Source organism: Mya arenaria, chromosome 16 (genome assembly GCF_026914265.1).
Source record: "Mya arenaria isolate MELC-2E11 chromosome 16, ASM2691426v1".
Lineage (NCBI taxonomy): Eukaryota > Metazoa > Mollusca > Bivalvia > Myida > Myidae > Mya > Mya arenaria.
In genome coordinates, this window is record NC_069137.1 from 49501418 (window position 1) to 49527085 (window position 25668).

Sequence of the window (25668 nt, forward strand, 5' to 3'; positions counted from 1 at the left end):
AAAAATCACAAACAAGTAACATGGAACAATAGCACCAAACAGAACAACACAATGCATATATTCTATATAAAAACTAGGCGTGTTTAGCAAGGATTGTTAGGTACCGCCTTATACTTTTCTGACGGATTTGACGATATAACATTCAGAAAATTCACCATCAATGTTGAACTAAAACTGATTTGCCAAGACGTATGAAGATTTACCCTTTTGTTCGCGTTCCTCTACGAATTTGCGGAATTGTCAATTTCATATTTCAATAATGCGTTCATCCATGAAGAATATAAATTTCATTGACGTTCTTTTTGTGCTGTTTGGCTGTATTCTAATATGCCATTGGGGTTACGTATAAATGATTGAAGTAAATTATTTTATTGGCATGTTCGGTCAATCAACTCAAGAAAATTCAAGATGTTGTCAGAATTCCTCTTGATTCCGATGCATTTTAAACAGACAGCGATTTCAATAGAATGCTAAAAAAGAATAAATGGATTTTGGAATTTACTGAATTAGATTTTATTGGTTTAACGCAGCATTATTTACTGGCCCCAATATCTCTAAACCTTTTAAATCCATTATAACAGGATCAATCGAAGCATAATTTTTTGTTCTGTATTTTGCGTAATACTTACTTCTTCTAAAGAATATATATATATATATATATATATATATATATACGTTCAAAAGATAAAAAAACGTTATAATAATCCTACTAAACTTTTATTTCACTCATCAAAATGAAAATCTAATATGTATTTTGGCTAATCAAAAAAGCTACTTTAATCTGTTAAGCTAAAGATAGTTTCGAGAAATCGGGGTCTGTACATGGCCTAGTAAGGTTTTTCACTATCAGCTTCAAAAAACCTTTAATATATAGATAAACAAGGGTTTGCGTATTCAATGACCTTATTCTTAACAATAATTGTGTTACAGTAACTTGGTCAAGAAAGGTCTCCTTTCCCTACCGATTAGCTTAATCGAATTTGACAGCAATAGACGTTCTTGAAAAGGTTCAACACAACGATACATTTATGTCAGTCCAAAAAACTACGTTGTTGTTAAATGAAGTAGACCATTAAATTGACAATATTAAAATTTCTGGATACAGGATGAATTACATCATGAAACACCACACTTACTGCAGATAGATACATAACGGAAGCTCGAAGTGTAAATATGTGTCCTATGTGAACTAAAAATTACAATGGAAACTACAGGGATAAGCCCAGTTTCCAAAACCAGTCAAGAGAAACAGGGTTACTTTAAGGTCCGACAGACGACAAGCCCAGTGTCTAAAACGAGTTAAGAAATCGGTCTTATATTTCATGCAAATTTATCAATTGGCTGGAGAATATACAGGAAATGTATTTAGTAGTGTCTGACCTACATCCGTGGCTCTTTGTATGGAGATGGCCGAGGTGTTCCGATTGCAGGAAACGGTCAGATGCCCTATACATTCAAATGAATTATCCCTCGACTTCCTGATATTACATTATACTGTGAGTTATGATTGATATGTACGATATTATTTGGCTACAACCGTTTTCATGCCAATCAATGATATTATAATGAACAGTTGTGTTTAGGAATTTGATTTAATTTGCAATACTCACAATTACAATCGATGTTGTCAAAAATGACAAGAAGGCGTACAATTGGCTTTGCAAGAATTGCTTATTCTATTTAGATATACAGAAGCAATATTAGCCGATTTCTTTGGATTCATCATTCTTAATAGCCTACATATTCTTCACAATGCAAGGTATGTTGTCGAAGCGCATGATGCATTCTATAAAAGAACAGAATGGTATTCGAAAAACTTTCTGTTTTGTCGCATCAACAAGGATGCCCCTAGTTCTTTGACCGTTCCAATGGTTACAAATTTGGTGAATGTCTGGGTAACCGCCTTTGATGACATGTTCAGAGAAGATCTCATCCGGTTAAGTGAGCGCTCAAGATCACACTTAAAATGTCCCACCATTTATCAACAACGTGTAATGGTAAATAGAACGCCAAACACTAGAACTACAAAACGACAGCAGAACATTGAAATCAATGGACCGGTTGTTCAAAACTTTGTTATCTTCAGCGTTATTAACTTTCATATCATTACTGCTCTGGTGGTGTAATAGACAATTGTGATATGCAGTAATCCCAACACGATATTTGAGACGAATGATTCAGAACAATGGTATTTGTCTGCAGTCAAGACAACTCCGCCATATGGGCTACTGCCACTGCAAGGTTTTTGACAAATAGTTCTTTGTAACATGCGCATTCATTTGAAGAAGAGTTGTCTCCCCTGCCTCATGCATTCATTAAAACGAGATTTTGTCATTCAATCGTCCTAATGTACGTATGAAGTGAAATGGAAGAAACTACCGTGGTTGCCGATGATGAACTAGAGAGTGATGTCTTTTTTTTTTAAATACCACCAACACTGCAAGATGAATATCGTCTTATCTTCCATTTTGGCAAGGTTCGGTTGAATTACTCAATTGTTGATACACGTTAGAACCAGAGCACTCGTATTCAATCATACTATCTATGAATTCATTTCCTTTCATTAAAAGTAAAAGTATGAAATATCGTTGTATGCCTGTCTGCAAGTTATGATTGATGTTAGTGTCCATGTCTGTTATCGCCTATCTGTGCAATTGTCTTGGGTGTCAGACAAACCTCTCGTCTTTGAACATTATCAGTCGGCCCATTGTTATGATATAAAAGAATGTGATTGTTGTTATGCTATTTGAGGATGGTAGAATGAACACGTTTGTACTGCATTTAGTTACAATTTGCACTTTTACTCGTAAGTTTTCAAATAATAGAAACGTACAATAAAGGATTGATTGTTATTGTTCGTGCGTTTATGCAGTATTATATGTTGATGTTGTTGTCAGTCAAGGAAGTTCCTTATTGTAGAACAAACTATTAACTGCAGAAACATCAATGTTTTCTAGATTGGCTTTTGTCATACCATTCTCCGAAGGACAACAACAACAACCACACAAACAGATGAGCGTTGGTTTTTCGCTACGCGACGTTCTAGTATATTTATGTGATTATAAGTATATTACATGGCCAAGCTTAGAACACCCAACGCAAGGGTTGGATGTACCTGTCTTACACGAGCGGCCATAATAGATGCTTTTTCTCCCACCTCAGTGAAACAATATATAGTAAAAATGTTTAATTTCGCTAGAAGTATTTTGTGCGTAGTGAAAAAGTAGTTCCATACGGGTATTTTTAATATTTGCCTTTGAGCAAGTTTTTAAGCAATGCCATATGGAAATATTTATCTGGAGTGGGAGGAACAACGATCCTTTATCTTTGATATTTAGAGACCATTCAAGATAGAGGCTGAACAAGTTGAAGGCGTATGTCTGAACAGTGATTGTATCTGATATTTTGGATTAAAAGTATTTCTGTCTATTCTGATTGGAATTTCTTGTCATCATGATTTAAAGCTTTAAATAGGTGTCCATTAAGACTGCAACCACAAAACATGCTAAACATTTGCTCAATAGCCGCGAAGAAAATTCTGAGTAGGCGTCTGCTTATGCAGAAAAATCCGGTCTTATATCCGGGTCTGGCCAAATATCTGGTTTGCTAATGCAAGAATATTTTGTTTCTTTATGTAAATAAATGGTACAAAATAAGGTATAAAATCCTGATGAATACCGATGAATGACTGTAAAGAGGTTGAATGGCAAAAATGCATACTGATAAGTAGATGGCACTGACATAGTTGAGCAGAAAGATAGCTATTATACAATGGCTGTTTTCTATAATGCATTTAAGCCCCTTCTTTATATATTGTGGTTTGTGAATACGATAAAATATATCTGGTGAAAAATGCAATTAATACAAGATGATAATGATAAAGAGAGCGCAAACGGGAGGAAGAGAATACAAAGCGAAAGAAGGAGAAGGCTGGAGTGATAGTTAGAAATCTGGAAAAAAGAGATATAGAGTGAAAGCAAAGCGACAGAGGGAGGAGTCTGGAGTGAGAGACGGAAAGCTGGAGAGAGAGAGAGAGAGAGAGAGAGAGAGAGAGAGAGAGAGAGAGAGAAAGAGAGAGAGAGCAGAACAGAGAGAGAAACCATAGAGAGGACAGAGAGAGAGAGAGAGAGAGTAGCTGGAGAGACATAGTAGAACTTATGATAGGATAAGTCTATGGGGTACACAACACTTTTGGTGAATTAAGCATACGCGTTTTTCGACAATTGCAACTGCCTTTTTTGTATTTAATGCAAGTTTATTAGTTCAAAGTCAGGTAGAAAAGAAAAGTTTTATAACCTTACCACACGTCATCTTTAGTTACAAGATGTTTTTGAATCGATTCTTGTTTGCACTATCACACTGCCATCATGTTATTCTGCCTTTCAAAAAAAAACATTGTGGTATTGTAAATGTCTTGGCCTTGTCGAAGGGGACGGTGTTGTGCAAACCGAACATTGTCAAAACTCAAAACATGCTCAAAACATGTTGACATAGATTGGTACCTGAAGTGTTGCCAGAAACAATAAACACATTCAAGCAAGGCAAATAACTTTGACTTTAATAACGAATGAGTAATACCCCTGTTATGATTGCAAGAACAGACGAGCATTTGCGTTCGTTCAACGGCGCTCTTAGTCCAGATGATAATTAATCTAGAAGATATATTATAACTTTGATAAACTCCTGCTGTGAATTTGTCAAGAAAGCATTCTAATACAGTTTTCTTTCTTTTTCATGTGCTGTCCATTCTTACTAACTACACATCGAATAGGTAAGTGATATTGGTTATATATGATATATATATAAGAAACATTCAGGTAGCCCATTTCCCATGCGGGGAACAACCGTGTTCCAGTGAGGTTAGAGAAGGTAATACGGAAATACATTGCAGCGACACATGGCGAATGTTATATACATGTACAGTGAAAACTCGCTGTGTCGAAGTAGTTTGTATCTTGGGAAAAATATTCGATATAGCAAAAATACGATATACTCGAAATACAGACTTTTTGAAAAACAAAATCGATATGACCGGCACATCGAGTTCGACATAGCGAGTTACGACTGTATGTCACACGGTTGGAATTTCGACCATATTTTTGAAACCTCATTTTTGAAAAACAACAAAACATTATACATGTAGCACCCATAGTAATCTAAATTATATAATATGCGAATATATGATATTCGCCCTAAATTGGACTTAAGGCCCATAGTCCTGTGATGCAGTCCATCTATGAATTGTTATGTTGTATCTATATTATGTCTGACAGGTGCTAGGATTGTATGACAAACGTGATTTATGAAATAATACCTGTTCCAATGGTCGACTTAATTAATTCTGACAATTCTAACTGATGATAGCTACATGCTATTAGCACTCAATCATAAATAGAAAACTTTTGATGTGATTTTCTCACAGAGCAGTTCTACTTAGACGAATGTTTTTGGAAACTCTCAGGGCGTTAGTTTTTTCTCATATTGCCTTATGAGTCGCAACTTAATAGTGTTTAAGTTGCTGCAATTTCATCATTGATTTCTAAATGTTGTGTCACTGTGTGTTTTTATAAGAACTTTGGGCCAAATGTTCAGAAACTTGTTTAAGTTAACATCGTTGTTCATATCATCGTTTTATATTTTAAATATATTTCTGCTCTGGAACTTTAATGGATATATTAATGATTTGCAGTATTTCTAAAGAGATATGGCACACCTGTTTCAGCTGTACTTCTTTTAATTAAATATTTGAGTAAAACATCACATACCTCACATTCAACAGTTGAACACAATGATGTCAACAACGTTGTTGACTTTACAAAGTCCTGAACAATCGGCCAAGTATCACTTAAACTCGATGTTCATGTTGGGGTTTGACGGCTACTATTTAAATAAATATCTTCGGACCATCCTGCTACATCGACTATTTTATATATAATGGGATTAGTGTAAAATTGTACAAAACGACTTTAAAGTATATTTGGTTGGTACCATATGAATAATCATCTATCATACGCCATATATCATACATCATAGCCCAAATGACCTTAGTATCGAAACCCTAGAAAGTATCAAGGCAATATTTTAGTTGCTAAGCGAAAGAGGGTGTTAAGCCTTTTTATCGCTGTCTTCGTGATTAACCCTTTGGCGAGCAGACCATTTAACAGCGAACAACTATTGCTTCTTGAAGACGTGTTGTTTTTTTCCATTATCATTGTCATCTTAAATCTGGTAGCTTTTATGTTAATTTACAAATTATATCTTTGCATCTGCTTGATAAACGTGAACGACACTTGTTTCTCCTAGATATTTTTATTAGATTTATTTTGACGTTTAACCCCTACTTGACCTTTTTACAATTACATGTATACAACTGAAACGAGTTCATATCAGATATCTGTGGATTACATGTCTACAACTGAAACGCGTTCATATCATATATCTGTGGAATCAAACGATTTACAGTGTCGGTTTATGCTCTGTATTTTTATTGTTTTCTTTTAAAGAAACATTTTTTCGTACGAGCCAACAATTGACTTGTTGTTAAAAGGCTATAAAAGGCTATAGATATAGGGATATTTAGACTTTCCATATTTAAACTCTTGTTGACACAAACATACCCTACATGTTTAACTTATCAGAAGCGCTAGATTTCAAAAATGATAAGTTTAAGTTCTTTTTCTGGTGAAGAGTCTTTACATGTTGCTAAAGAGGACTCTGGATGATAAAGTAAATTGCTATAATTGCGCATGCAAAGTTAGCCCCGTCTACTTTTTGCATATGCAAGGGCGCAAATATAGTGTCTACTCTGATTTAAATGACGTCACAATACCTTGCATTGATGATTGACGGTCTTATTGACTTAATATGGCTTAATTTTAAAGCTGATAAAATAATGGAGGGGCTAAAATTATGTCAGTTAGAATTTATTTTATTTGTTAGTGAATAAGAAATCACGTAGGTTACGTTTTCGCAAAGAAATTACGTAAAAGTAGATTAAACCAGACACCAGAAAAAAATCTTTATTTCCTATTTTCCGAGGTTGGCTAAAACCCCTTATGACATTTCTATTTGATATTACATTATAAAATAAATGGAAGAAAGTTTTGAAATGAATATTTTTAATGAATACATACAAAACATTATATAAAGTTTAAGCTAGACCTATAAATTAATAATAATTTCCTAACATCAGGCATTGGCATGATACCCAAAGGACATGTTTATTCATTACATTTATCCATGGAACGACGTTTTTACGAGCCTTTATTATATATAACAGTATATAAAGTTGAAGCCAGACAAATAAAGTATATTTCGTTATCTTACATCCTGTTTTGGCGTTAACCGCGTAGGAAATTTCATTTAATTTAATGTTATTACCGGAACGACGTCTTTAACGTTAGCTAACTGCTCTTATGTGCTCCAAGCAGCGATCTGTCTGATATAACGTGCTATCTGAATGGTTTATTTGTCTTTAATGGTGAACAATGAAAAGTTGCATTCAAATGCAAATAACAAGGGCACCCATATGCACTTAGATATGTTAAAGCATGGATGGTCGATCATATTTAATAACATCTGAGGTTTTATTTAGACAATTTTTTATTATGATGATTTTCGGCATCGGTATCGGATATAGTTTAAGGGTGATTTCTTACCCGGTTTATTGTTGAATGGTGATTTTCTTTATTGGTATTGTATTTGAAGAATTCTATATCGATGTATAGATTAGTAGTGATATACAATTTCGCTATGTTGGTTTATTGTTTAATTAAGACACTCTATGTCAATATTTTGTTTAACAGTGTTCAGAGAAGAGAAACAAGGTCGAACGATTTTCAAACACGGTTTGATTTACTCAATGTTAATCGTTGCTTCGTTTCCTTTCATGATTTGAATTTAACATTTGGCGTTTGCCTGTTGGCTCGTTATTGTTATCTTCAATTAGAATTTTCACAAAATTTATGTTAATAAATTGAGAAATACATGTCCGATATATGTCAATGTAAAACATTTTGTAAAACAAGTTAAATATTTCAATAGTAAATTGATACTCTATAGTCATACGTTGTTTAATACGTTTTCACAGGTGTGAAACAACATGCAACAATCTGTATCTTGCTTTAATTTCCATTATATTAAGTTTGTATATATTTTCCTTGATCAGTGACTTGTATTAAACAATACTTTGTTTTAATCAAAGAAAGTTCAAACTTTCACTTCATGGACGTTACTGGTTTTGTGTGACATAACAGGTTTATTGACAAGAATGGTAGGTGAACTTTGCCAACGTCCCCTGGATTGTTAACGAGTTCTTGCCAGACAAATAAATCAATTTTCATTTCCTTACATCCTGATCGCCGCATTTATATTGGCCGCAGACCCGTTGGACATTTTTCTTTATTACCAGAACTACGTATAAAGCGTTTACTTATTCCCCGTATTAATTTGACATTTCCGAGATATTTCTATGACATATTTCATATGTGTGCACAATTTAATCCTTAGCTCGGTTTTGTTAAAAAGAAAAACACCGTTTACTATGGATAAGGCAACTATTTTAAATTAAAGTACTCACTTAGTAATGAATAAGCCCGTATTTTGTATTTTCTAGCTTAGCTGATATTAAGTTGAGTTGTTTTTTTGTGTTCTTAAACTGAACAATCACTGTAAGAAACAAAGATCAAATTCAAAAACGAGGTTGTCATAACTATTCTAAGTGGCATGGTATTGCTTAATTTGACGATTATGAACCTAAGAAAACATATACTGGGCTTTCCTTTTTTTAACTCATTTGAATTGAATGATCAAAACAAAACAAACACATATGAGATACGTACAGATAACAAAATATAAGCGATATTCTGATTCTAACTAGGGAATTTGACGCCACGAAGCTATTAATTTAACAAATATATCTGTACCTAAAATATACTTTTGTGTTGTTTCTTTTATGTGTGTTTAAGAGTGATTATAAGAAACCACTCATCACATACAGTTTTCAGTGCGGCCTTCGTTCTAAAGGACCCTCTGTTTAATGCCAGATACAGTTAATCTTGATAAACACGTTTCATCGTCTTCAACTCCCTGACAGGTTATTCTTCACAGAATGGAATAAGTTAATAAAATTGTAAATATTTCTTAGTTTCTGGGCTTTAGTTCAACTTTCATTATTGAATTTTACGTTCTTACATTTCTTCAAGTGATCTGCTATTGTTGATGAGTTTTTTTGTATGTTAAATTTATAAAATACATCATGAGGTATTCAACTTTACAAACGAACCTACACAGGTCCGGCAAAAGTCAAAGAGACACTTTGTGATCATATATTTTTTCGAAGCGTGTTGATCTGTTTATAGCCACATTATCTCTTTAAATATGATGAAATGGTGTCCTTTGCATTTTACTATAAGGTCAAATGATTATGTTTTTTAATAAAAACAATGCGGACATAGTTACGACTGAAGTATTTTTGAGAAAATTAACAAAAACGTACTTTTGTGACTTCATATGTAGTTTGCTATACCGATAGGCCTTATGCGTCTTTCCGAGTCTAGAGGTGGACCAAATGATTGATTTCCTGATTTCAACAATCTTTCCAATGAGATAAAACAAACTGATTTGTTCATTTTGATTTTAACTATTTTCTTGTGTTTGTTCTTGTTTCCCAATTCAGTTCATTATTAGGTTTGGATCTGTCTGAACATAAACCACATTTGAGCCCCGAAATTTTGTTATGTGTGGAAAATGCTCCAACGAAACTGTCGCTAAAGTGAAAATGAAAGGAAAATACACTACATTACGTGGGTTTGGCTTCAAATTGAAATGGATCAAAACATATTACGTTGCTTAGTTGGATATGAGATCTTGTTTGGGTTTTATCTTTAATTGCATGATCACAAACGCAATCAAATGCATTTCAGCGAAAATGCTTGCCCAGTAAGAGTGTATTTCGGTTTTATAGAAAATGCTCATATTTCCTTCGGTTCAGTTCATAGGGTAATTGAATAGATCAGTGAAGTACCGGTATTCAATGTTGACGAATGGAGTAGGACATTAATAGAACAAATCAAATCATGCGTGTATAAGAGTGCTCGCATCCCCTTTGAAGAATGGAAAAGGACATTAACCCTTTGCATGCTGGGTAAATTGTCGTCTGCTCAAAAATGTTGTCTGGTTTATTCTTAATTTCTTTCAATTTACTTAAGACTTTGGGGATATATTGACTGAGTGGCAAACAGCTTGGAACCTGACCAGGCGCCGAGTTACTCGCGGTGTCTGGTCTGGTTCCAAGCTGTTTGCAAAGCCTTTAAAATCGCCATCAGCAGCCTACGAGTTGATAGGAAATATTTACCCAAGCGTGTAAGAGTATGTATATAATATTGATGACGGGGAAAAGATATTGGCGTAGAAGAGCAAAAATATGTACTATGTGAGTAGAAAGGAATGATATATCAAGGAGTTTGCGGAACACTTCGTTAATGTTGAGTTTTAAAGTCATTTAAGAACATATTGATTCAGGCTTGCTCATATTTGCATTCATCGCATTCGTCGTGTTATCGAATAAACATTTTTGAACGATTACAGTGTACACATACATGGGTGACGTAATACACAAAAAGTAGTCCATATAAACAGGTACCCGTGCAATATAAGTTTATCGCAAAATCTTCATTAAAATACTTCTGGAAACGGTGTTTATATTGCCGTCGTATATTAATTACTGTAGTTCAATTCCTGTTGTTGTTGGAAATATAAGCTTTATAGACAAAACGAATAGCATTGACTTCCGATAGATAAAAAACAAATAATGGCTTTGCGTAGCCCGACCGTAGCATTTCGATACAGAACTGTTAATACACGAAACGAAATAGAGCGTGTGTTTTGTGGTTGGCATTTTAATTAAAACTGACGTATTTCTTTTTCTGCCATAAATCCGTCGTATTTAAACGATTACTCCAAACACTAAACATTTAAGGCCATTTGACTAATTGTCGCCATGTACTGAGACAATATTGTCGTGTTGTTTCTTTACACACATATAACGTGTTCACAGAATTTTGACCTAACTACAGGGATCTGGCATAAAAATCTGATTTATTCCAGTTTTGGCCTCATTTACAGACGGTTACTAGTGACAATCCATCAATATAACAATTCTTTCCATATTAAGTGCAGGTTGCATGGAATTCATTAACACAATATCGTTTTTCCTGAATCTGAAACTTTGCATAATGGACACCTTTTAACCATCTGAATAACTAAACCTACGAAATGGTATGCAAATCTAAATGGTTTGAATTTAAAATGGATTTTAAAGCACACTTTATATTCTATTACCGGGTGCACAAAACGCGACAGCACGCGCTATCTGAATGAGCCGTAACTTGATTCCGCATTTTCTTAAGATAACAATTGTGGCTGATAATAATCTCATGTTTTATCATGATTGGCGGTGATTGTTAATACATTAAATGGGAAACTAAAAGCAAAAAAACAACAACACAGGTTTATTAATAGTTCGCCCAACTGTCACAAAAGTACTCAAGTCAAATCTTAATCTCAACTCATTTTACAAAACAACATGGAGTTATTCAACATCACTTATGTCATTACATTTTTTGAAAGCGCGCATTGTGTGTCAAAATGATTTAAGATTGTGATTGAGATTTGACCTAAAAAGTTTTCCGATACAAGGACATGAGAATAATCCTTTTCAATATATTTGATAGTTTATTAAAGTCTCATCAATATAACATATATACATCACCTATTAGATATACATTAAAATATGCATTGCCACTCAGTATATGAGTTATAAGAGACTATAGCACACAAAGAAACATAAAACTACATATTACTTATTTAACATCTAAAATCGATATACAAAAGTAAGAAACTAGAAACCAATGCTAATCGTGTTTTAAAACTTAGTTAAATCAAACATAATAAAATACTGAAAACATGAACGCGCACAAACGTGCATACTTACGAAATGGGTGTAAATGTTTCAAAACGTAACATAATTTATTCATTGTGAAATTTGGGCATATCTAGTCAAGTTGAAATGTTGTTACAGATATAAACGGTTTGATGCGAGCAATTGCATAACCAATTATTTTGGTGTACGTACATACTATATTGTACTTGTTAGGTGGTCTACTTTTTTATAAACTACCATCTAAAGGGGCCAGCCACTGGTTATATCTATCGCTTTACTTGATTAAAATCAATAACGACTGACTGCTGCTTTACTGAAATGCATGTTTTGAAAAAACTGCCTTCTTATTGGACAAAATATAATGTTGACCACTTATATAATCGAGAGGTTGCAATTAAGTGCTTCTTGAGGGGTACGCGTATGTGTGTACTATTTTGTGTGTGCATGTTTTCACACGTTTCGAACGACACGTTAAATAGCAGGACGGAACACATGTATGACAATCAACACGCCACAAGTACAGATTCAAAGTAAATTTCGCTGGTAAAATTCGCAAACGACTATTTAGCTGGACTCCAACTTGAACACGTACGTGTATCTACATAAATAAGTACACATCCACGTACACATATTTGTTATTACAATGAATTGGTGAAATCAAACTGAGTTGGCTGCCAAAAAATACAGGTTTGTATTGACAGTGTAAGGTACTTCACAACAAAAGGTTCCACCCCTATGTAACGCCCTCTAACGTGAAATCCTGGAACCGTCCCTGGTCACTGCTATTAGGAGATTGAAACCAGTCTGAGAGTCAACAACTCTTCGTTGCTGAAATGCATTGGAAGTGACTTTAATTTTCTAAGCTCTCTTGTGGCATTTAGTTTTCGAAATAAAGCAGATAAATGGACATGAATGATGTCCCGTCAAAATCAATGATAATTTTAGTACAACAATAGAGGATAGATCCAGGATAAAGTTTTGTCTTTCAAACTGATTTTCTTCAGATTCTATAGACGTCTTCCCCAGAGAGTTTGTATGACTTTAGTCTATAATGTTAAAATCACGGATATCACAAACGTCTTGATTTATCACTTCTCGGAAGCTTTCACATTGACAAATGTTTACCATTAATATACGGCTATGAAACAGATTTTTCGTACTAAAATTTAAAGAATATAGATTAAGTTATTAAGATTGAAAAATCTTGACCCCAAGAATAAAATTGTGTTAATAAAAGCAAAACATCTCGTTTTCATATTGCAAAATATTAACATTTAGATATATACAGTCAAACCTGTATTAAGTGGCCACCCGTGGGAAATGATCAAAGTGGCTGCTTAAGACAGGTGGCCACTTAATCCAGGTTTGACATTTCCGCCACTTTAGCTATATTCAGAGATGGAGTATGTATCTTAACCACCACCTCACACCACAATCAGTAACATCTGTATCAATATAATCGAAGGAAGTTGAATACAAATACATTTGTATAGATATAATAACTTCAACTTTGATACTTCAAATTTATAAATAAAATACATAATTAGTTAAATGTCGATACAAGGCATAAACAAAACACACCACATATCAGTCTACACATGTACACAACTACACGTACATACGCATGTTTACGGTAAGTTCATTTTTTAAAATAGTCCGTACATGATATAAATGTTGATGCAAAGCATAAACAAAACACACCACAGATCAGTCTACACATTTACACAACTACATGTAGATACACATTTTAGTTAACTTTTTCCGATCTTTCGCAGTCAAATTCCTTGGGAACACTTCTTGCATTACGGCCGTTTTCTAATAACTTTATACACTCGACACGTTCTTTTAGAGTCAAACACTTACGATTAGTCTTATTTCCAGCCATAATCAACGTTTATCAAGAACAATGCATTGTAAATATCCATTCATAGAAATTTAAATCCATGCACTTCGAAAAATAATATTGAAGTGAATAAAAATCATAAATGTGTCAGGCCTTAGAATGACAATGCAAACTGTGAATTCATAATAACCGGTGTTTTTGTCGGTATTTAATAAATAACTTAGTAATTATTTAATTATCTTACTAATTGTGTCATTAATTGTGTCAATTCTGATCAAAACATTCGCCGACGTGCAATAAACATGATGATTTCTCAAAGAGTAAACACGCATGAAAATCGTGTGATGCAATATTAATTTTCATTGGATGACGGAGATACCCGAGGCAGTCGTTCTTTTCCGTAAACTTCTATACGCACTTATGCTGTGTATTGGAAAAATTGATAAGCGAAAGTGTCAGTGACAAGGGATTAGTGGCCGCTAATTAGTGTTTATATGGCTTCATGGGGACAAAAATTAGTGGCCGTGGCCGCGTTAGACAGTTGGCCGCTTAATGCACGTATATTATATAGTAAAAACGTACGGGGGGAATTTGGAGTGGCCCGTTAATGCAGGTGGCCATTTAAAGCAGGTGACCGTTCAACCAGGTTTGACTGTATATATATATGGTTGCAAAGCCTTGTTTCTTTTAATTTCAAAGAATACACTTTAAGTAAATATCGTTGCGCAACCTCGTTGTTTTGTATTGCAAATAATATATTTTAAGTTGATATGGTTGGAAAACCTCGCTTCTCGTTATGCAAAGAATACACATTAAGTTAATATGGTTGCGCAACCGCGTTGTTTTGTACTGCGAACAATGCACATTAAGTCAATATGGTTGCAAACCCCGTTTCTTCGTATTGCATAGACTAAACATAAAGTTAATATTGTTGGAAAACCCCGTTTCTTCGTATTGCATTGACTAAACATTAAGCTAATATGGTTGCAAACCCCGTTTCTTCGTATTGCATAGACTAAACATAAAGTTAATATTGTTGGAAAACCCCGTTTCTTCGTATTGCATAGACTAAACATTAAGCTAATATGGTTGCAAACCCCGTTTCTTCGTATTGCATAGACTAAACATAAAGTTAATATTGTTGGAAAACCCCGTTTCTTCGTATTGCATAGACTAAACATTAAGCTAATATGGTTGCAAACCCCGTTTCTTCGTATTGCATAGACTAAACATAAAGTTAATATTGTTGGAAAACCCCGTTTCTTCGTATTGCATTGACTAAACATTAAGCTACTATGGTTCCAAAACCCCGTTTCTTCGTATTGCATTGACTAAACATTAAGCTAGTATGGTTGCAAAACCCCTTTTCTTCGTATTGCATAGATTAAACATAAAGTGAATATGGTTGGAAAACCTCAATTCGTCGTATTGCAAAGAATACACATTAAGTTCAATAAGGTTGCAAACAAACACTCGTTTCCTTGCACTGCAAGGAATGAATATACATTTAGTCAATATAGTTGCAAAATCTCGTCTCTTCTTTTTGCAAAATAATGAACTTCAAGAGTATTACTTAATATGGATGCAAAACCTCGTTTCTATGTATTGCGAAGAATATACATCAAGTGTATGTGGTTGCAAAACCTCGTGTCGTTTAACTATTATGATTATGATGTACTCGGGCAATCGAAAAATAAGTTGTCTCTGGATTCAGTTGAATTGAACATCTTTTGAAGTTGTGCAAACAATGGCCTTCATGATCAGTGTGTGTATACCACGTGATAAATTGCGCCATAAATGCTATGTCGGAAGGCAGCATTTGCTTCGGATGGACACATAACACAAAGATAACTTTACTATTTCTTCACCTTTTTAAATGAAACATAGCGCAGTCTACGCCGCTAACGGAGCCCAGCCAACGGTCTTTTACTAGAGTTTGATTGTGAGTTTAGTTTCTTAAAACACTTTGACACACCTTTTCACAACGACCGTCTGACGGAGCATTGTTAAAACATTATTTTGGAAACAGGTTTGTCGAAGTGTTTGAGGAAACTAATCACCTAATCAAACTCCGGTGATAAAACGACGGCGATGCCCTTTAAACGGCATAGACTTTCCTTTGTTTCATTTAAAATGGTGAAGTAAAAGAAATATTATCTTTGTTTTAAGTTTCCTTTTAAACAAAAGGATGCCTTTTGAGGTAGCATATATGACGTAATTATCACGTAGTGTACACACACTAATAATGCTGCCTAAAATGATTTTTGAAAAAAGCTGTCGTTCGTGGCTCAAAAATTTATAGTTTAGTGTTTCTTAATTAAGCTCTTGTCAAAAATTAAAGTGAAATGAATGAAATTGAACTACATTTGCATGCATAATACGCAAATCTATTTAATTGGAGCTTTCGAAGAGTGCAGGCACCATAACTATCATGTCTTCAATACCCAAACCATTTATATAATGGCTTTGGTTTTCATCGTACATGCATATACTGTGTATCATTTTTAAGAGTGCTAGCGACTCTTTCTTGAATTCTATGGTAGTACATGTCCCACCGTCAAATCAATTTAATTAGACTCATTTAATGTCTGAGAAACACGCATTTTAAACAATCAGCACCATTTTATATTACGTTTTAAATAAGGTTACAAAGAACCTGGCGTCAAATCAATACTAATTTAAGAACGGTAACACTGTATACATTATGTAGATTGATTGATAAGTTCTTTGGCGCTGATAAATGAAATCAATGGTGCACAATTACGTTTGCATACACGACACATTAACCGTAAAAGAAGTAGTGCGAATTCTCAGCCAAAAGTAGGAGAAAAATATGTTGCGTTTCGCTCTTTTAATATGAACTTTAAAATGTGCTTTATTTTGAGTTATAAGGGTATTCTTCCCTTTGTTTGACCTCCATGTCCGTACAAAATGACTTTTTGCACAGTCATCTTGTTTTCAATGTTGAATTAACTAATGCAAGCCATGTTAGATGACTGTTTTTGAAAGACTGTATGTAAACGTTACAACCATTAACCATTGCTATTATGACTTGTCTCGAAGGTAATAAAGCAGACTCCGGGTACGCAACCACAAACTTGTCTCGGGGGTTATAAAGCAGACTCCGGGTACGCAACCACAAACTTGTCTCGGGGGTTATAAAGCAGACTCCGGGTACGCAGCCACAAACTTGTCTCGGGGGTTATACAGCAGAGTCCGTGAACATAACCTTAAACTTGTCTTAGGGGGGTATAAAGAAGATTCAGTGTACATAACCTCAAACTTGTATTAGGGGGTTATAAAGAAGATTCCGTCTCCATAACCTTAAACTTGTCTCGGAGGTTATAAAGCAGACTACGTGTACACAGCCACAACCTTGTCTCGGCGGTTATAAAGCAGACTCCATGTACATAACCTCGATACGACTCCATGTACATGAATTTAAATTTGTATCGGGGGTTATAAGCAGACTCCGTGTACCTAACCTCAAACCTGTCTCAGGGGTTATAAATCAGACTCCGTGTACACAACCTCAAACCTGTCTCAGTGGTTATAAAGCAGACTCCGTGTACCTAACCTCAAACCTGTCTCAGTGGTTATAAAGCAGGCTCCGTGTACGCAACCTCAAACTTGTCTCAGTGGTTATAAAGCAGACTCCGTGTACCTAACCTCAAACCTGTCTCAGTGGTTATAAAGCAGGCTCCGTGTACCTAACCTCAAACCTGTCTCAGTGGTTATAAAGCAGGCTCCGTGTACGCAACCTCAAACTTGTCTCAGGAGTTATAAAGCAGACTCCGTGTACACAACCTCAAACCTGTCTCAGTGGTTATAAAGCAGGCTCCGTGTACGCAACCTCAAACTTGTCTCAGGAGTTATAAAGCAGACTCCGTGTACGCAACGTCAAACCTATCTTGGGGGTTATAAATCAGGCTCCGTGAACTCCGTGTCAAACCTGTCTTGGGGGTTATAAATCAGGCTCCGTGTACGCCGTGTCAAACCTGTCTTGGGGGTTATAAATCAGGCTCCGTGTACTCCGTGTCAAACCTGTCTTGGGGGTTATAAATCAGGCTCCGTGTACTCCGTGTCACACCTGTATTGGGGGTTTTAAATCAGGCTCAGTGTACTCCGTGTCAAACCTGCCTTGGGGGTTATAAATCAGGCTCCGTGTACTCCGTGTCAAACCTGTATTGGGGGTTATAAATCAGGCTCCGTGTACTCCGTGTCAAACCTGCCTTGGGGGTTATAAATCAGGTTCCGTGCACTCTGTGTCAAACCTGCCTTGGGGGTTTTAAATCAGGCTCCGTGTACTCCGTGTCAAACCTGCCTTGGGGGTTATAAATCAGGCTCCGTGTACTCCGTGTCAAACCTGCCTTGGGGGTTATAAATTAGGCTCCGTGTACGCAAACCTCAAACTTGTCCCACCATTTATCAACAAAGTATAGATATCACAAGTGCTACGAAACAAAACAATAAACATTGATGCGACTGGTTTCTCATCAATAAACAAGGGGTTAACGCCTTATAAATGTCCATGGAAACATTTAGGATTTTATTTGGGACTTAAACTATTTTATGAGGACACAAAACATCAATGACGTTTTCTAATACCACTGTATTATCCTGAAGAATACTTCAGTCCTCTTGGATGCCGATGAAACGGGTCCAATAAAACAAGAAGCGCAGAGAGGGCAGGAATATCTCCGATATTGGTTTATATGCCGTGGCTATGGAAGAAGTTCATCTGTTGAAGCCGTGTCTGCTTTATGCTTATAGGGGGTGTTTAATTAACAGATGGTTAATATCTTCTGTAATGGGAGTTTAGGCCTTCGGTGGGCACTAATTATTGCTCAAAGCAGTGTTTTGTAACGAATGCAAGGGCGATGGTAATTGATTTTATTACGATATCTGAGTCTTATTCGTGCGCATAAGAAGTATCTAATTAAGGAGTGTTTAATATGGTTGTATGAATTATTATGGAATGACATTAATCCAAATGCTGAAATGATTGTTATGGTTATGTGATGAGAGCAGTTGGATTTTATTTCCCAGAAGGATTTGTATTAATAGTTCTATAGTGTTCTAAACGTGAATTGAATGAAGTGTCATGCTATCAGATTTCAAATTGTCTCCAACGATAATAGGTTTTTATATTGTGATGTAACTCAAGCCGAAATGTTCAGGCTATTATGCGTAAAATAGGGTTTTTTCACAATGGATAAGGAAGTTATATAAGTAATGGATTTAGTGATGAGTTAGTTTCAACATAAAAGTGGTTAGTTTAACTTGGATTTATACTCGAAGGGGAAATTAAGTGGATTAATAATGAGGATATATGATTTTATAGGTTTGTTCGTGTAAATGATCTATACAGAGTTATTTAAAAACATGACATTTATATGATATTAGAGTTAAACCTTTTTTACTTAAGTTGATAAATCGAAACAACGGAAGTATCTTTAAGTATGTAATTACGAACCCACTTCATTCGAAAAGTTCTGAGAGAACAAAATAGGCGTAACACCATTGAAGTATACGTTTAAGTTGGTATTAATAAGGGTTGCTTGAAATGCTTAAAAAACTACAGACAAAACAATAAAAAGATATTAAAAATACACAAGAAAAAACAACAACTTTTATTTAGAAAAATAAATCATGACGTTAAAACTAAAACACATAAAAATAATTGAAAAAGAAATGCACATAAAACAAGATTTTAACTATGTACAAAAAAAATCACATAAATACTTATGAAATGAAAAAAATGGTCCATATGCATTATATCAAGAAGGGCATTTTTGTTCAATATTTATTCAAGTTTCTTAAAAGAATTTCAACATATGTTTTATATCACTGAATGTATTAACGCATGAGCCATATGTTTATGATTCTAAGCATTCAATCATTATATGAACCTTATAATTAGGCTGAATGGAACAAACATTATATTATTGGTGAAAATATGAAAGATTAGATAAGTGCTTTATTGCTCTCATTTAGTTTAATGCTGGAAAATTGGCAATTATGTTATTACCTCGAATAACTCTTTTTTATCAGATTCTATGATGTTTGCGACTAAAAAGTCACAAAAAGAGCAAAGCGGAATACATTAACAAACACAATAAACAACCGTTAAATGTCCTACCAAGTTTTATTTCATATTATAAATGTATGTATAAGTTTGATACGAATAATCCAACTTTATTATTAATAATATGTTTTCAAAGAATTTTGTTTTCACCTAAAACAGTTTAAAAAGAATTCATTATTCAGCTTAAGATAATCTTATGGTCAAACATAATTGACTTAATTCACTATATTTATCAGTTATTAATAACAAGTATTCCGGTAAGCTACATCGTTCTTAGATCAAACTAAAATCAATTGGAATATCAATTCAAAAGAGAAACTCGGATAAAACAAATACTTTGCTTACTAAGCTATTTCGTGATAATTAAGTATTGCATACTTTGCATTTTAATTTACCCGATAAGAATACAATTCTACCTTTATTCATCGAAATCAGCCTTGACCATGGGAGCCCTATTACTTGTAATACATACTGATTAAACCAAAATAATCATCTTATTTCATTTATTACGGCTAAAGATTGGATTAGAAATAAAGTTATCAGTGATTTGTGGATTTAGCGCTTAAAATGTATTTAATATGTAACTTAAGTCAATCTAAATTTCATACATCATTGACTTCATTCACTGTTTATGTCCGTTTTCATATCACGCAATCCGCACATCGTTTGAATATCCAATTAAGACAAATATTGAATACCGCCCATAAAAGGTCGCAATTCATTTCAATGTAATCTTATTATGTATTTTATAAGTGTGGTTGAAGTCCAGTGGTATAAGTGTCCGCCTCTCACCCAAGCGGTTGTTGGGTATATCCCCACCTCAAAGTTGAGAAAATAAATAAAAAAGTAAATGTATTGCCATTTGTGACGATTTTACAGATTTCAGATTATTGAGGTAACGACTAAAATCCTTAATTTAAGCAAGCCTCAGGACTGGTATTCAATATTTGTCTTAATACGATCTAAGAACGATGTAGCTAATCGGATTACATGTAATTAATAACTGACCAATAGAGTGAATGCAGTCAGTGATGTATGGTCATATGATTAACTTAAGTTATATATTGAATATCACCCCAGTTGTGCTTTAAACACAGTCTTAAGAAGTAAAAATACGATCCACCTTATATCAATTGACAACCTAAGAACTCAAAATGGGTTGAAAATCAGATATTATTTTATTGTTAAATCCCCCCCCCCCCCCATTCCCCAACCTTTTAATACCTAAAGAATGTGATGATGCATTAACACAGCAGACAAATCCGTTATCTAAAACATTTTATACAGTATTTTAACAGTATAGATATAATCCCCATTCAACACTGACACATTGCCTATGACATTTCCTAATCTTGTCTTGTAGTTCTAAGAGATTCCTTAGATAATCGTGATATATGACATTTGCTTAGCTTCGTTTTTCTAATAGTTTCTTGCACGTGAATATCTCGTAGTAGAAATTAATTGGTGACATAGTTGCGTGTAAACGATCGCTATTTCTAATATTGTTTGGAAATAAAGGTTGTTGCTATTTGTGGAACGAAACCAATTTATAATAGACGAACAGTTTTTGGTATCTTTCTGAACACCAATAGTGATAATTTTATCTTTTTGGTGCTTACTCGGTAAAATATCTTTCTATCTTACACCGAAACAAACAATTTTTCAAAATTTCATTCCTAAAATTGGAGTTAAAAGTCATTTTAGAAAAACGCGCCAATTTGTATACGCACGTAACGTCATTTTGAAAATCGTTGAGTTTGTTTGAAACAGTGAAATATCATTTTTATTTCACCGAGAAATCTTTATAAACCACCGGAAAGCATATAATAATAATTTGTAGTTTGTTATTTTACACAATATTGCTGCAACAGTCGTAACGTTGGCTTTGGACGATTGTTCAGAGGATGGGAACTTTAAAATATTTACTGCTCTTAAAGTTTAATGGATAAACTTGTGATCTGTCGTATTTCTAACATGATTACTGACAATGCCGATCCAGATATACTTGTTTTATTTAAATAAATGAGATCATCAACAAATATTTCACATTTAGAAAGTTAACAACGATCTCGTCAATCACGTGGTTAACTTTCACGAAATTCTGAACAACAGCTTAATGAGTTTATAACAACGGTTTTGAATCGAGCTTAGTGACGTCTGAAGTTGAACACGTCTGCTGTTCGAGAAAAAGACAAGGCGTCGTATTTACCAACGTCTTGAGTCTCCAGGCCTCAATTTCTCGAAACACCTGGCCCCAGTTTCTCGAAACACAAGGCCCCAATTTCTCGAAACACCAGGCCTCAATTTCTCGAAACAGCAGGCCCCAATTTCTCGAAACACCAGTAAGTCCCATATAACATGATCATGCTCAGCACACAATTTTTGATTTGGTATACATTATGTTATATTCTTCGTTTTAAGAGTTTTGAGGCTTTTAAGGGAAATAATATATGAGATAAATAAGATAAATTATTGTTTTTCTTTTATAAAATCACATTAAAGAAAGAAATAAGATACTTAAGTGAGTTTCGTTTTAAATATTTTTTAGAAATTTGGCCTGGTCAATAAAGACATACGGAAGAAACGTTGACATTCACGTGCGGTGAATTCCGTGTTATTTACGTATCGGATTAAGCGCCAACTATTTTTTTCGGCGAATGATACCAGACCGCCGGCATTCCATCAATTTTAGATTTGCTTGTATTTTAATGATGCAATCATTGGCCAACATTTCGCCGTTGCATGAATTTTTGGCCAAGGATTGCATCATTAAAATACAAGCAAATCTAAAATAGTTCATACGAGTAGAAGCAGAACATAGCAGTCGTTTTTAGGCTAAGAAATATTTACATATATTTTTTTGTCAAAAAGGTTATTTAGAAATTAACGTCACTTACTTGTTTGTTAACATCGGTTGTGACCCCTGGTGACCCATGTGATTCCTCACCCTGATTCATTTAACAAAAGAGAAAATAATGTTTGATAAAAGGTCTTTGAAACTTACTTCCTTCAAGAGATGTATGTTCACCGATATTGTTTCATTGCTTTAAAATCAGTTTTTCGTGAAGAAAAAGCAAACAATTGGACACTTTTAATTCTTAAAGATATAAAAAGCTGAGCCCTATAAAATATCTCTGCGCTAAAATGAATTATGTCAGCTCGATTTTGAAACCTTGTTTAATAAGGTCTTTTGTCTACCCTGACAATTATTCTCTTCTAAACTCAACTCAACTCAACTCAACTTTATTCAGTACATAAAGGCCTCCGGCCCAAAATACATACTATAATATATACATCATTAATTACAATACAGTGGTGTCATTGCTTAATACAAATTGTTTACAAACTTCAATCTGCTTTTTTTAACAAGTAAAAATATGATTGTTTAGTGGTTATATTAAAAATGAATGCGTGGTTGAGTATTAATAAAATGATTTGTTTCTTATTAATGTCATTTGTATGACATGCTTTCTTAAATTAAAGAAAATATTATTGTTTTGAATAAAAGATCTCTATAAAAGAAAAAGTGTATATATCATTTAAAACAGAAAGTGTAGACTGTTGCGACCTTATCTTTCAACGTACACCACACGTTTGACTTTTTGAATGGCTCGTTCGTAGTCGTAATAAAAGGTCTTTTGAAGCAAGTGTTTAGACTAAAATGTTGGCTAAGGTTTATTTGAAATTATTAGTTCAAATCATAATTCGATTTTTGTACACTCGCTTAGCATTCATCTGAACGTCCTAGATGGTATTCAATATGCAACTTAAGTCAATCGTATGGTCATACATCATTGACTCCATTTAATGTTTTGGTCAGTTATTAATAACACGTGATCCGTTAAGCTACATCCTTCTTAGCTCCATTTAAGATCAATATTGAACACTAGTCCTGGTTATGAGATAGCTTATGCTTTTATGTATTCTCAGTTAAAATCAACTAAATCCCATTCACTGTTACGGTCCGTTATTAATATCGAGCAATCCGATTAGCTACATCGTTCTTATATCCAATTAAGACCAGTATTGAATACCAGCTCTGACCTTACGGTATTTTATTGGCCCGTTTCAATAAAGGATTTGAATCGATACTTTGATAACCTAAAATATGTATAAACCTCACAAACGGCAACACTTTAATTGTTCTTGTATTTCCGTAACTTTTTGGATAATTCTTATACTGGTTAAAGTTCCGTTCACTCAAATATGTAGCAAAGTAATGAAACTATGACACTATGATAATTTCAACTTACGACTTTCAACTGCACTCTCTCAGATTGACCGTTTGACAACTTTTTTCTTTCACTTTTTTGGCGAATGAGCCATTTTACATGAATGTCTGGAAACCAGTGATAAAAGATTGCTGACAAAAGGTCAGATCGCAGTTCTTTATGTTTACGTACAGAAATTGATGTTTATGCCGACAAACTCATTTTTTTCGTAAAGCGTTAAAACGCTTTTAACCATAAAACATTAAATTTCGAACGTACATATGAAAAAAACTGCGATTAATGTTGTTAAAACGGTCAATCTGTGAGAGTGCAGCTTTAAATTGACAAAGATCTTTTATGAAACTATTGATAAGATATCGGCAGTGTTTTTTTATTCTCGCGTTAATTCTCAAAAGCATTTTGATATTTAAGGATTCGTAGATTTTTGCATCTGATCGGAACTGTATAATTGGAAGACATGATTAAATCAAGCGTTTAAGTTAATCTGATGCATCCAATTGCAATTATATTATCAAGATTACCTAACAGTATTCCACTCTCTTTATTCTAAATTAAGCGTTGCCTTGTTTCACAGAAAATGGTTATCTGATTAGGTTTCCCATGCAATTCAATTAAAATAAAGTTCAGGAGAATGCTTCGTAAACTATATCCAATTAATAAGATAATGGAAACTCCCGGAACTATAACGTCACAAATCCTCTTCAAATCTAACTGTATTGTGTGTAAGACGGCGTTATTGTTTGAGAGTGTTTAAAGGTCTTCTTGCGCCCATTGGCCGTATTCAATAAGGAACTTAGATAAAACTTAGAATTAAGATTAGAAACTTAGTGTTCTGATTGGACTGTATATTTAGCTGACTAATAGTCTATATGGAATCACTGAGGCATGTCTAAGGATAAGGATACGATCAATATTGAATACTGGCCCAGGTGTGTAATTTAATATACAACTTAATTTAATCTTTTGGTTATACACCATTGACTTTATTTACACTGTTGGCTAGTTATTAATAAGACGTAATCCGATTAGCTACATCATTCTTAGAAGCAATTATGACAAATATTGAATACCAGCCCAGGCCGCGTGTCCCATCATGACTTAAAGTGTTACAAATTCAATGCCAGAAATATTATGAGTTAGAAATGACAATGAATTCCATCAACACGGGAATTAAATTTCATTTTAATTTGGAACATGACAAAAAGTCCCTTTTCAGCTAATTCAACTATTATAATCAAACACTTAATATTTGAAAATGTTATTGTTTATTTCTCTGAAAATGGTTCAATAGGTGCTTTTTGAGTTAAGATGCTTACTCAATTGTTAAATTGAATGCTTGTGAAAGTAGGCGTGCACGTGGTGCTTTGCAACCTATTCACTTAAGTGTAAGTGAAATTTGCATTTAAAGTACGTTTTCGTTCTCTATATTTCTCATATTTTAAGTTTAAGCTAAAATAGTCGGCACAAAAATGCGGAATATTTTCGCTTGTATCTCCTTTACTTAAAAGAGTTATATTTTACACTTAAGTGCATCGAAATTCAGATGAGTGGCTTTAAAAAATCA

The 25668-nt window shown here is 34.1% G+C and overlaps 1 protein-coding gene across 2 annotated transcripts in view; it reads left to right on the forward strand.

Moving 5' to 3' along the window:
* The window catches only part of LOC128221872 (atrial natriuretic peptide receptor 1-like), a 355937-nt gene that overhangs the window by 57302 nt on the left and 272967 nt on the right, over positions 1-25668 (forward strand). The window contains exon 1 of one of the 2 annotated variants that reach the window (XM_052930496.1): positions 18597-19128. The exons of the other annotated variant lie outside the window; for it this stretch is intronic. The gene's annotated coding sequence lies outside the window, so the exon portion shown is untranslated. Of the gene's footprint in view, positions 1-18596; positions 19129-25668 lie in introns of those variants that run through there. 2 annotated transcript variants of the gene reach the window in all.